The sequence below is a fragment of the Zea mays genome, chromosome 5, assembly GCF_902167145.1.
Source record: "Zea mays cultivar B73 chromosome 5, Zm-B73-REFERENCE-NAM-5.0, whole genome shotgun sequence".
Lineage (NCBI taxonomy): Eukaryota > Viridiplantae > Streptophyta > Magnoliopsida > Poales > Poaceae > Zea > Zea mays.
The window spans coordinates 54,268,877-54,283,178 of record NC_050100.1 but is presented as its reverse complement, the minus strand read 5'-3'; the positions used below and the strand labels follow the sequence as shown (position 1 = coordinate 54,283,178).

At 45.3% G+C, this 14,302-nt stretch overlaps 1 long non-coding RNA gene and 1 pseudogene across 8 annotated transcripts; one reads left to right on the top strand and one right to left on the bottom strand.

Annotated features, from left to right (window-relative positions):
• The first annotated feature begins 5,458 nt into the window (after positions 1–5,458).
• LOC109939920 (uncharacterized) lies at positions 5,459–9,654 on the top strand. 8 transcript variants are annotated; one of them, XR_002262277.3, is made up of 6 exons: positions 5,459–7,305; positions 7,491–7,553; positions 7,636–7,771; positions 8,215–8,410; positions 8,871–9,068; positions 9,373–9,602. It is a non-coding gene; the product is annotated as an uncharacterized lncRNA (long non-coding RNA). The 8 variants fall into 8 exon arrangements; XR_002262276.3 differs by lacking the exon at positions 8,871–9,068 and adding an exon at positions 8,003–8,018 and having other exon boundaries at positions 8,111–8,410; XR_004849426.1 differs by having other exon boundaries at positions 8,003–8,410.
• Positions 7,843–9,490, bottom strand: LOC118472011 (uncharacterized; annotated as a pseudogene).
• Positions 9,655–14,302: the final 4,648 nt, after the last annotated feature.

The window sequence follows — 14,302 nt, the reverse complement described above, 5'->3', positions numbered from 1 at the left end:
GCCTCCGTGACCTCAGGGATACGATTTCTCATGGTTTGGAACCTTTTGAGGTATGACCGGAGAGTTTCGTCCCCCCGGCGCTTGATGGATTTGAGGTCCCACGGTTGCGCCGGTTTGTCGGAGAGGGACTGAAAATTGGCGGTGAAGCGTCGACTGAAATCACCCTAGTCGTCGATGCAGTGTCGGGGTAGATGTCGCAGCCATTGCAGCACGTCTTGCCCGAGGACAATGGGTAAGTACGCGGTCATCACGTCCTCGGACGCCCCGGCGGCCCGAGCATCGGTGGTGTAGACGGCTAGCCAGCCCCCTGGATCCTGCTTAGGTTCATATTTATCGACATTGGATACCTTGAAGTTAGGGGGCCATTGGATGGCCCTAAGGCGTGGAGTAAGAGCAGACACTCCACATGTGTCCTCCTGTCGTCGGGGATGATGTCTGTGCCGGGGAGGGGAGTAGTTGTTGTGGTTCCTCGACCGTCCCCGGGTAGTACCGCCAGTTGAGGCCGTTGTCGACTCAGTTCTGGTGGCCTGGCTCCAAGCTGGGATGACGTGATCCCTGTCGTACTCCTCCCAGCGGCGGATCTTGTTCTCATGTCGCCGTTCACGCGAAGCGTTGATGGAGCTTCGCGTGTCCCGACGGCTGTTGATAGTGTGTCGTAGATCGTTCGGCGGGTGAGCGAGCGGTAGAAGATGGTTGGCCGCCTGAGTGAACAGTCGTCGATAGCCCTCAGCGTCAGGAGTCCGAGGGAGTCCATCAGCTATCCGAGCTAGTACTCCTCCGACTTCACTCGGCGTGTTCATGGCTCGGGCGAAGTCGGGATTCAGGTTGCGCCCGAAGAGTGGATTCTCTCGGCGTTGCCTTGCATCTTGCTCGGCTTGTTCCTGAGCCCAGCGGCGATCACGTCGTCGGGAGTTCCTTCGTTCTCTAAAGACGCGTTCCTCCAGAGTTTCTCCTATCTCCGAGACCTTGTCCCGCAAAACAGGTTGCTCCGGATCCCGTTCTCCGGCCTCGTGGTGTCGCCGAATGTTTCGGCGCCGGTTTCTCCGTCGGCGGGATTCCCGCTGAGGTGGTTCTTCTCCGGGCGCGGTCGGCTCATCGTCGGAGACGGGGGGCGACTCCACTCTCCCGATGAAGAGGACGTTGAGGTAGAATGGTACGGCGGTCATGATGATCTTTTTTCCGTTCTCCTTTGAGGGCGGAAGAACGGAAAGAACAACTTGCTTTCTCCCGACCTCTTTCTTCCTCGTGACCTGTGTCCATTCTTTCGTCGGGGAAGTAGACAGTGGAGTTCTCCGGGTCAGCGGGCCCTCGGCCCCTGACTTTCTGAAGGCGATCTTCTGGAGGTTGCGCTTCTCCGGTATTTTCAGAGTTTGTTGGAGGAGACTTCTTTTTCGGCGGATCTGCAATGCGGTGTAGAGTTCCCTCTTCATCTGCTATGGACGAGATTGTTCCAAAGCAGAATACGGATCCGGGACGGAGAGTGATCTTGTTGTGGAAGGTGACGGCCATTGAGCTAGCTTGGATCGTCGACACCCCCCCTACCTGGCGCGCCAGCTGTCGGTGTTTTGGGTCCGACCGCACACCCGGGGTTGCCCCTCTAGGTGTTTTAGGAGTAGGACGGTGTCGCCGACTGTAGCAAAATGGTTCGTGCCAGATGCACGAGGGACAATGGACAGTGTTTACAGGTTCGGGCCGCTTAGAGATGCGTAACACCCTACGTCCTGGTGAGTATGCTTTGTGTAATGGGTTACAAGGTAGCTCTCTAAAGCGAGAACGTGGAGAGTTGAGGTGGATGGCTGAGTGGTGGGATCGATTGTTCTGAAGGGGTGCCCCCTAGGCCTTATATATTCGACCGTGGGGCAGTACATGTGGATATGATAACAATGTGCACCTAAAAGATAGTGAACTGTTTGAGTCTATCTTCCTATGGTTCTGCCGACCTATCCTCGCCTGGTTCCGTTGCATGGGGCTCCAGCGCGGGAAAGTCGGATCTTTGTTGTGGTCGCTTGCTCAACGCTGTGGGCCGTCCGGGCTTGCACCAATCCGGCCTTACGTCAACCTTCTTTACTGATTGTCCCTCCCCAGGCCCACGAAGGAATGGTCTTACGATTTACTGGGCCCTTGGGCCTCTCGTGAGGTCTTTTACCCTTCCAGTGGACCCGGGGGATATCTGTCCCCCACAGACTGCCACACACGCGTGCGACGCCGTGGCTGTGGCCGTGGTCATGGTAGATCGGACCTTGGTCCGAATATTCCTTCCTAACGGTTGTGTATTTTGCCTAGAGTGATGACCGTCCATTACTGTCGTAGGTTACTGGTTGTTTCCTGTGTTATGGCTAGTAACAGACGAGTTGTAGTGGCTATCAGCTAGTAACGTCACTGATGGCGTCAATATCTGGTTGGCTGTAACGGTAGCTCTAATGGCGACCGTTACTATTCGTTAGCCTCCCTTTGCGCGTGTATATATATATATGGGGATGTGAGGCTGCTCCTGGTTACTACACGTACGAACATTCTCAGATGCGTTGCGTACAACCCATCCCCGTCCCACCTTCTGCGAGCATAGAGAGTGGGAGAGCAGGCCTCCGAAATCACCGTCCGCAGAGCGACACTTGCACGGGTGTGCGGGTGATCAGGTTTTTGGGGATCGTACTCACGACTGCTCGCTTCGTCCGCCCGACCAACGCTGATCAAGTTCCTCGTCGCTGGCGCCATTCGAGGGACTGCACTGCGTACATCTGCCTGCATCGACTGCATACGACTACATCGAACATACACACGAGATGTCTCGTGTGAATGGAGCCACTGATGCCTTCAGCATCGGTCCTTCCGCAGGGTACAATCTATTCTTTGTATTTGTGCATATTTTACCGTTGTTTACTGCTTATGTGAGTAGTGATACATATATGTTGTCACATACATCACTGTGATTTTCTGGATTAAATTAAAACTAAAAATGCCTATTTGTCCAACAGGTTGTCCCCATTGCAACCGGTGCTCAGGAGAAGATGAAGGCAACATGGAGGACTTCGACGAATTCTATAATAGATTAGTGGCAAACCCCCAGTTAGCTGCCTGTGAAGGCCTTATCATACTGTGTTTCATTCAACACTTTGATTATGACTTAAGTTAATGAATTTATGGATGTTTTGGACATCGTGATGTAATAAAGTACTATTTCCGCCATTATTTTGAGTAATGTGTGATGATGTCCAACTATGTAATCGCTGTGTACGTGAATTTCTGATCCTGGCACGTACATGCTTCGCATTCGGTTTACCTTCCAAAACTGGGTGTGACACTATTCATCGTTCATCATTCGCTCATCGTCACTATTCATCGTCCGTTCACATGAACTATTCATCATTCATCGTTCGTTCATAATCATTATTCATCGTTACTGTTCATCATTCGTCTGATCACCCAATTATTCAACTGCTCATCTATCATGATGTTCTGCTCACCTAAGACCAGCCAGACAAATATCTTAGTCATATGAACTCTGGTGACTGTGATTTTCCTTCCAGTGAGAACTTCTCGTCTAGTCACCCATCCTCCAAGTTGAGCATGCCTAACTTTGAGGTTCTTTTGAGCCAGGCTTCCAAAAAGAAAGGTGAACCATGTTTGTATGGGTACACTGTCAATCCTATTAAAACATGCCCCAAGATACCATAGCCCACTGTCACCTAGTTTTGGAAGGCAAACCGAATGCGAACCATGTACTTGCCATGATCAGAACTCACGTACACAACGATTACATAAATGACTCATCATAGCACAATGCTTCGAATAATGATAAAGAGTAAGTAATAATTTTATAAAATAGAGTCATTTATATTATATATATCAAAGTACACAGAATAGAAACGTAGCCAACGTAAATAAACCCACCACAGGCACCTGACTGGGGGAGGTCGCTAGCCTAATCCTCAAACTCGTCGAAGTCCTGGAACTCCTGGAGATCCACCTAGATGCCTTCTTCTTCTTCTTTACCTGAGCATAGGATGCACCAAAGGCAACCCGGTGTTTGTGAAAGCAAGGGTGAGTACACATCAACGTACTCAGCAAATGTCCTATTTGGCTAAGGTGGATTAGATTTATATGGGGTTAGGATCAAAGCAATTGCTTTTAGTTCATCAAGTACTTATTATTAGTAGAAGCCAAGTTTTAGCAATAACAAACCCGTGAATCATTTCCTCGTCGAGGAACATCATTATCATCATCGTAATCAAATCCATAAATAGAACCATAGTATCTCGAACTATCTGTATCTCTAATCAAAGGAGCTCCCAAGGCCGCTCTTAACCGTGAGCACGACTGATATATTAGTTTCATAACACTCTATAGAGGTTGCACACTTTACCCATGAGCCATGATTCCCTTTCTGCCCGAGGATCGTGACTCCCCATTGATCACTTCCAAGGTGAACCGACAGGGTTTCACTATGTAGCTTTTACAAAGATTCCCGAGGGGTCATAGCCGCCCATTTGGTTTCTCCAGCTTGATAAACACAGTACCTCTCCCAGCAGGACGGGTGACTAACAAAAGCAACACGAAAGAACCTCGGCACCTAGCCTCGGCTGAGCAAGTATTGTGCCCGGACCCCATTGACGGCACGACAGCAAAGCAGACTACACCTCAAGTTTCCCTAATTAATTAGCTAAGGGTGTCCCATACCACCCTCATGGTTGCACTGTTTTCCCGGGTGGTCATCCAACGAACTGGTCCTAGCGGAGAAGTACTCGGGAAACAGCCCAAGCCTCCTTTAGTATCACAAGCTCATAATCATAATCAGAATGTAAAAAATCGTATCATAATTGTATCTCATCATGTTCATTTATTAAAGTAGAGCGCTAGCATAATGCTAACCAAAATAACCCAAAAGGTAATCAAAGACAAGGTAAATAGAAAGCTAGTCAATCCTTAGGTTTCAGTTATGTAATGCGGAGAAATGAATTATCATGTGAATAGGACATACATAGGTCAGAGGACAATTGCCTTCACCAAACAGATGCTTAGGTTCTTCAACCTTGTAGAACTCGAGGAGCTTGTTCACTTGGTCGTCGAAGTTTGTCCGTCGATTCCTCGAAGCTCAGGAGAAGATCATGGTCTATTTGCGACACACAACCAAGACAAACAAGCACAAGCAAACAAACATATACAAGTATAAGAACATTACACCATACAAAGGAAAATAATATAAGAACATGCAATACGGAATATAGCTCGCTCCTACGGTCGTGTGAGAATAGATTTATCGAAATCGGGGTTACGACTGAGAAGATATGACTTTTAGAATATTTACACGATTAACACGTAAAACTATATCTCTATGTTGATTTTACTTGACAAAAATTGTTTGCGGAGAGTGTTTTGGAGAACTATCTAATTTAGTTATAATTTGATTGAAAATGCAATTTTAAAAGTAATCGTATCTCTACTATCTATATGAGCCCAACGAGGGTGTCCATGCGCGTCAATGTCATCCAACGCGATCCCCTCCCCACTCGCTCCGCCACCAGAGCCATCACCTCAACTCGAGCCACCCGATCCATCACCGCCCTTCCCCACACCCTGCTCCACCATCCCGCCTTCAACGCTGCCCTTCCCCAGGCGATCCCCTTCCCCACGCGCTGCGCCACCATGCCGCCATCAACGCCATGCCGACAACCCGAGCCATCGCCACCCGCCCACCTTCCATCAACGCCGGCGACATGCACGAGACGCAACCCTTGTTCCCCAATTTGGAAACGCTGACATCAGCGCCTAGCGTTGCATCAAGGATTTGGATACGCCCGCTTGCATGCGTCGCCCCCTGATTTCCTCTCTGTTGTCTCCTTAGTCTATGCGAGCCACAGCCAGTCGTAGCCGCCCCTCACCGCTCGCACTCAACCCCCATCCGCACGCAGTGGAGCCTGGCGTCACAGAGGCGGGCAAGGGACCCAGGGCAAGGGAAGCGGAGGTGGTCCCCGCTGGGATCTCGTTCCCGATGTCAGCGTCTTTGTCCTGACTCTCCCTCCTATGCTGCCCTAGGATCAGCGCAAGGGATGAGGTCGGGCTGGTCGGTGGAGGGGGCGACGGATGTGTGGGTGGACAGCTTGAAGAAGAAGCACAAGCGTAAGGTGTTGGCGGGGTAGCTAGAAAGAACTGCTGCAGGTTGTTGGCCCCTGCTGTCGCGGCCGTGACATGGGATGGGAGGAAGCTTCCCTTCGGTGAGGTAATCAAGGTGAGCGCCATCCACGCCGTCGGAGATAAATTTTCTAGGAAGACTCTCCCATCTGAACCTTGTGAAGCTCTTGGATGGGAGGACTGTGAACTACTTCTCGTGTATGAGTTCATGGCCAAAGGGAGCTTGGAAAACCATCTATTCAGTGTGCATGCGAAGAAGAACATTGCAACATTGTAGTTCGTGGCTTGGCCACTCATCGGGTCAGTTATATTTTGAATGGTAACTAGATTTCTCAACGCAGGAGATTGGGTTCGTTGCTTCCCCAGCACAGTGGTGTTTTCTGCGGTTGGTGTGGGATCCATGGAGATTTCCTGCCTCTGGAAATGAAATACACATGTGTAGAATCAAACAACAGTAGATTTTTATGAAATTTAGGATTGTTCATGGAGCTGAATATGGATACATGCAGGTGGCCTTTTTATAGAGGAAGGAATGAGTATTAATTAAGTTCTAATTAGTTGCGAGTAGTGTTTTGTCCTATAGAACTAGGGAGTTTTGCTTCATGGTAGGTGTTCCTAGGCTGCAAATTTTGTCTGATCTTGCATTGAGAATATGATGGGTGAAGTCTGTGACACGTCGCGTCGCGCCGTCGGTCGAAGCCAGCTCAATAGTGAGGTTGAGGCCTCACAACTTTCTGCAAAACTACATGTCAAGTGCTCCACCTTGTCAGAATTTTAAAGAAACATTTTGTTGTTTCACCTTGACTTCTTATTGACATGGCCTATTGGAGAGAGATCTCTGTGTGTTTCTGGTTTCTAATTGGACATGTAAAAGTTTATGATTAGTTGTTGCATAAATGGATTGGCTAGAATTTTCAAAGTATAGGTGCTTGGTGTCTTCTCATGGTCATAGGGAAAATATCATAGCTGATATTTTCACACAAGTGAAGGATCCACAAAAGGGATTTGTTCCCTATGGAATGATCAGGCATGCTAAACATCTTAGTTGTCTAACTTAGTTCTTCAGATAAATGATTTGTCCTTTTTTTAAATGTCATATTTTTGCTTCAGGGAACTACTCGTGCCATTCTATAAGGCAAATGGGAGCCGCAAACCAAATAGGAAAATTTTCTATGGGTTCGTAATTGTCTGTTTGAATGAATTTTGTTGTTGTCTAAACTTAAATCTCTTTTCCTTGCATGTAAAGAAAAAGACCTGCCAGTTTTCTTTATGTTAGTACATATTTCAACAGCTAAACAGCTACACCTTGTATACTTGGAGAAGAATCCTGGAGTTACTTTACTTGTTTCCTTGATTTGCAGAGACATGCCAGTGAGGAGCAGTTTAGCCGGTTCTTGCATTATGAAGTGGATGCAATTAGAAAGGTTTTTTCTTCGCAATATTATTCTCTTTTGATGTATTCTCCTAACTGTGTTTACATAATTTATTGTTTGTGTTTGTACTTAGGCGTGTGCCAGCTTGGAAGAGGGCTACCTTCCTCTAGTTACATTCATAGTGGTGCAAAAGCGCCATCACACACTGTTTTGTCCTGAAGATCATCGTTCACACAGACAACCAGATCGACGTGGAAATATTTTGCAAGGTAAAACAAAATTGCTATTGTGCAATTGTTCTTGAAACTGATGAGGGCACATTACTACTATTTGATGAATCATATATGTATGTGTGTGTGTGTGTGTATATATATATATATATATATATGGCTCTCCTCTGCATTCTTAGTGTTTCTAGATACTAATTTTATTGTGTTCTTAGTAACTGTGGTTGACACAAAGATATGTCATCCAAGTGAATTTGATTTCTACCTTTGTAGCCACTCTGGCATTCAGGTGAGCCGATGATAGATGTTGCGATTCTCCAGAAAGAAAACAAATTCTCGTCTCAACACATATGGTTTTAATCATTTTGCACTTTTGGCAAGGGACGAGCCGGTCATCACATTACCATGGTGGACATTTGAGATTTGCAACCTTGTTGTGCATAGTTTTACACACTAAGCACCCATTGCACCGAAAAAACTTACAGGATGAACTAGATGCAAAACCTGAAGAGCTGGAAGGAGAAGAGTTGGAATCTAAGCTTCTAGAGCCTGTTGCAGCTCTTTCGGTGCATCCAGTGCATGTCCCAGGAAACAAGCAACTAGCTTGCCCTACTTCACAGAAAGTTATAGCTAAATACGATGAGCTGGCTGCACTACAAGCTGAAATGGCATTGTGATCAGGTTAATGTTCGCTCTATTTGTACATCTTAATGTGTATTTGATGTTCCTTTCATGGGATTAATTTGCTGGTATCTATTTCAATATTTGATTCATAACTTCTGTGTGCTCCCCTTAAAAGGTTGTTGTCTATTAAGAAGTGGAATACACGATAATATGCAACCACAAATTGTTTATCGTGCGGTATCCAAAAAGTTTACATGTATACATCTCTTCAGCATTTTAGTTTCCATTTAGTATCTTCTACTCTCTATTTGAAAGAAGTGAAGTTCTTCCACTCCCCAAACTTATAAATCATGTTTTACTGTTGTGAATTGTTTTGCTTAGATGTAGACAATTTTGTTTTTTATAGGAACATAGTTTTTCAAATTGCACCCCAAAATATGATAGCTTATATATTTTGGTTATGATTAGGAGTGTTGGGCTGCTGGCTGCCCGCTTTTTTTTCTTTTTTCCTTTTTAGGACACTTTGGAGACAATAGTTCTTATGGCGCAGTCAGGCTAGCAGGCTGCCATCTGAGTTTGAAATTACCGATTGCTGCCATCCTTGTGATCCAGACAAGGAAAATGTTCTTGCTATTTAAGTTATGAGGTGGAGTGATGGCTCTTATCTTGAAGATCAGGATCACTGGCGGTTGGGTTACTCCTTGATTCTTACATGGTATTTTAATGGATTTCTAGCAATGATTTTTTGCATCTTTTAAAAAACATAGAAGATCCTTAGGAATCATATCTGCTTTTAATATGACGTCATTTAAACTTGAATTAGGCGCCCCATTCCTATCAGTTCACTTCTAGATATGACAGGTAGTTGATATGTATTGCTTCGATCCGAATTTATGAGTTGAAGATATGGTTTAAGCATTCGATGAAAGTGAACTCGAATATCCAATATTCCTTACCAACGATTCCATTCAGTTCATCTCTCTGATGAGTTATGAATCAGTGGACTTCTACTCTTGCAGGATTAACGCATGGACCGAGGAAGCGCAATGACAAGCCTAATAGCCTGCAACTGATGAAAGGAATGGTCTCTACTACATGTATTATTGTCCATCCCATCTTTGTTTAATGGTCGTAGCTGCTTTATACAATTATTCCTACCTATGCTAGACTGTGAGCCATTGTATATCAATGTATTTTATCATATTGATTTCGTAGCAACGTACGAGCATATACCTAGTATATTTATAAACAATGTGTAGCACTTGCCACATTTAAACAGCTAATCTTAAAAAGACACGACATGCGAGGATTGTTAATCAATATCGTTTGTATACTAAGCAACCATTAATTTGAAATATCTGAGTAAATATTTGAGTAGACATAATCACATTGACATGTATTTATAAAGTGCGAATTAAAACTATAGTCTAGTCTTAACTAGATTACTATTTTAATTAACATTGGATAAACAACTAATTAAAAAATAATTAAAGCAGACGTGCGTCGCAACAACATAAACTTTTTAACATGCAGCTGACGTTACTACGAAACTAACATAACTTAAATGGTACGAAACAAATTTAAATCGTGGAAGATATGGATGTTTAAAAACTCCTATTTAACTATAGCCTCCGAGGAGTAGCAAACATAATTGCCATGTAATACCCTAAAATCATGTTTTAGGTAAATTAGGAAAAGTTTATCTCAAGATTAAAATACTGTGAAACAAATGACTAAATGAAATGAGCCTTGAGGAGTTAAAATAATCCTTTCATTTAAAACTTATACTTGAAAGATTCTCCAAATGAATTTCACCAAAGTGCGAACCAATAAAGGTTTCATGACCATTTTTGAATATGTAATAAACATTTAAATGGATAAGGTTATTACTTATTTTATTTAATGAATGGTAGGAAAAGGGATCCTTAATTATTTGATTGTGTGGGTTGATCTTTATTAAGTTATATGTTTTAAATGTATTCTTACTTAGAGAAATAAGAATAGCAATAATAAATATCCATATACTTTGCATCATGCTGGAATTTTTGTTTGTGCATATCAGATTTGAATTCAAACTTGAAATTTGAAATTGAAAACCAAAATAGGAGAATAAAATAAAAAGAGGAACTCACCCCTCACTGGACCGAATTCCTTAAGCCGGTCCAGTCTCGTCGTTCCCCCGCTCAGCCCATCCTCCTCCTTTTCCACCCACGCCAGCCCAGTCCACACACTTTTGCAGTCGCTGACGAGTAGGGCCCGGGTGTTGGGCAATGTCTTCCCCACGCGCACATGTGTTTATGTCACTAGCTCGCGGTCGCGGGCCACCTTGGTCAGACCCATCTTCTTTGTCGCGTCTGAACCCAGCTCCAAGCCCAAGTTCGCGTAAGTCCTCCTCGGCCAACACCCTCCACTGCGTGGGACCCCCCTTCGTCAGATCAACTCTCACTTCTGCGCTCACAGTCACGCGCATGTAGGGCCATCAGGTCGGCGTGATTCCTCCCCTCTCGCTCGTTCTAGTGTAACAGAATGGTCGAGATCCCCAGTAAGCCTGGCAACGCGCCACCTCTTCCGCTCAGACTTTGCCCTCCATGGGCTATAAATCTGATGACTCAATGCCCCTAGCCATCCCCAAACGGGGTCGTACCAACACCACCGACCACCGTGAGAGAGTGAGGTTGAGGCCAAAGATGTCGCCGCCGTCGTTATTCGTCTGTGCAGGCGACCAGAGTTTGGCATGTGGGCCAGGAGTGTTGCCTGGATGCAATGAACACAGGAGCATCGTTTTCAAGCATTGCAGGGCAATCGGGGCACGAGAATTTGTCGCTGGAGTTTCGGGTTCTGCCACAGAACGCACCTCCCCGTGGCGTGGGTATCCACCGGCATCACGTAATCACACGTAAGAAGCCCCTCACATTTTTCTTCGATGCGAGATATTTGTTTTACACCGGGGGTTGGTCGATGGGGTGTTCAGAGTTGGGAGGGGCGCCCAACTCCAGCGATGGGCCGTCGTAGATACCCCGGCTCCGCCGCGGAGCTCATGTCAGTAGAAGGATGACAATCATGGGCCGTTGATTCACGGAGAAACGGTTGGGATTAGATCAGCTTGACGGTTCGGTCAGAGTGATCAAAGTCGTTGGATCAAAATCGTACGGCTGCAATTAGACTAGGCGCTTACCCCTTCGTTGGTTGAATATGTGACATTGATCTCATATCTATCGGTTGTGATGTGCACGGGGCTAATACAGCCGAGCCAAACCTCATAAAGAGCCCCTCGGCTTTTGTAAAATCAACCCGCCGTCCACACAAGCAGGGAATTATTATAAATAAGTCCTTGAATTTCACAACTAGGTCCACAGAAGTTTCAAAACAGCCCATGGGGAATATTTTAAGCATAATATTTATATAAACAAATTTAGATAATCCATATCTAGTGCATTTTAACTCCGTTTTGATCCGTTCAAGTTGTGTTAGTTTCGTAATAAAGTTGCCTACACAGTACCAATATTATTTGGTCATGTCCCATAACTTTTATAAATAGATATTATCTAACCTATGTTTTGGTAGATTAATCTTTCTTAATGTATCCATAATTATAACCAAACTAGGATATGATCCCTGCTCAGGTTATTACTTAGAGTAAAGTTGAATTAGTTATCACTTTAATATATTCTCTCATATAATTTACATTAATCAACATAGAATTTAGTTTTATTATTTAATCACGAAAATCTTCCGAAAACCATATCTTACTAACAGTAACTCTGATTTTAGTGATTCTCGGACTCACGATCTCGTAGCATCACGTAGAATATTCTGACGTCGTTTGTTCTCATGTCTGGTGTACTGTTATTTTATGTACTTTTTGTCTGTTTGTATGTATTGCTGTGAATAGCGGAGAGGTCACGAGAATCTGAAGACCAACTTGGTTTCTAAGATCTCGAGTCTAAGGCAAGTTGTGCCCTTGATCACTCTTATTTACCTAATAATGTTCCTGTTAACCACTATGACATGCTCGGGTTAATTTGATGGGACCTAATAGGTATCCCTAGTATTGTTGTCCCACACCTTGCAAATAAAAGAAATATTGGATAAATTTGTTATTGCTCTACTGGTTTTGGGAAATTAATGTTATATTATGATCATGTTCCAATTTTGTTTTTGTTTTAATTATTGTTCATGATAAGATCATCATGTTAATTGGAACATGGAGAACCACCTGGGAAAACAGTGCTACCACAAGGGTGGAATGGGACGCCCTTGGCCAAGTAATTAGGAAAGCTAGGGAGAGATTACCTTACCCGAAAGGGGCAAGCGGGGAGGCGACGCTGTAGAGTATAGGGAGGTTCTTGGGTCGAACTCCTGTGATGACATTTCGGACAAGGGATTCCTATGCTTCCTTCTTCCTAAAACTGTAGTGGGTTTTCTTGAACTAGTGGAACTTTGGAAATGCCTCGTAGTGCTACCCTGTCTCGCTTCCTCGGTAGAGGTGTATGGGATCGTACAACCCCATGGAAAATGGGTACCACGACTTGTGGGTAAAGATGTGCAACCTCTGCAGAGTGTAAAACTGGTAAGGCTTTAACCATCTCCTTTGGTAAGGCTTACACTTCATGAAAGGGAATTAGGCTTACACCTAGTTCCTAAATAATTTTGGTGGTTGAATTGCCTAACACAAATAATTGGACTAACTAGTTTGCTCTAGTATATAAGTTATACAGGTGTAAAAGGTTCACACTCAGTCAATAAAAAGATCAAATATTGGATTCAACAAAGGAGCAAAGGGACAACCGAAGGCACCTCTGGTCTGGGGCACCGGACTGTCCGGTGTACACCGGACAGTGTCCGGTGCACCAGAGGACTCCAACTCAAACTTGCCACCTTCGGGAATTTCTAGAGGCACTCCGCTATAATTCACCGGACTGTCCGGTGTACACCGGACAGTGTCTGGTGCTCCAAGGAAGAGCCGCCTCAGGAACTCGCCAGCCTCGGGAAAACGCAGCGGCTGCTCCGCTATAATTCACCGGACATGTCCGGTGTACACCGGACTGTCCGGTGCAACTCCGGAGCAACGGCTACTTCGCGCCAACGGCTACCTGCAGTGCATTTAATGCGCGCCAGAAGCGTGCAGAAGGCAGGCACGCGCGCGCTGGCACACCGGACAGTGAACAGTACATGTCCGGTGTGCACCGGACATCCAGGCGGGCCCAGAAGACCGAAGCTCCAACGGTCAGAATCCAACGACATTGGTGACGTGGCTGGCGCACCGGACATGTCCGGTGTACACCGGACTGTCCGGTGCACCATACGACAGACAGCCTCCACCAACGGTCAAGTTTGGTGGTTGGGGCTATAAATACCCCAACCACCCCACCATTCATTGCATCCAAGTTTTCCAGCTTCCAACTACTATACAAGAGCTAGCATTCATTGCAAAGCACAACAAAAGAGATCAAATCCTCTCCCAACTCCACACAAAGCCTTAGTGACTAGAGAGAGTGATTTGTAGTGTTCATTTGAGCTCTTGCGCTTGGATCGCTTCTTTTCTTTCGCATTCTTTCTTGTGATCAAACACTCACTTGTAATTGAGGCAAGAGACACCAATTGTGTGGTGGTCCTTGCGGGAAGTTTGATTCCCAAGTGATTTGAGAAGAGAAGCTCACTCGGTCCGAGGGACCGTTTGAGAGAGGGAAGGGTTGAAAGAGACCCGACCTTTGTGGCCTCCTCAACGTGGAGTAGGTTTGCAAGAACCGAACCTCGGTAAAACAAATCCGCGTGTCACACTCTTCATTTGCTTGCGATTTGTTTTCCACCCTCTCTAGCGGACTCGTTTTTATTTCTAACGCTAACCCGGCTTGTAGTTGTGTTTATATTTGTAAATTTCAGTTTCGCCCTATTCACCCCCCTCTAGGCGACTATCAATTGGTATCAGAACCCGGTGCTTCATTAGAG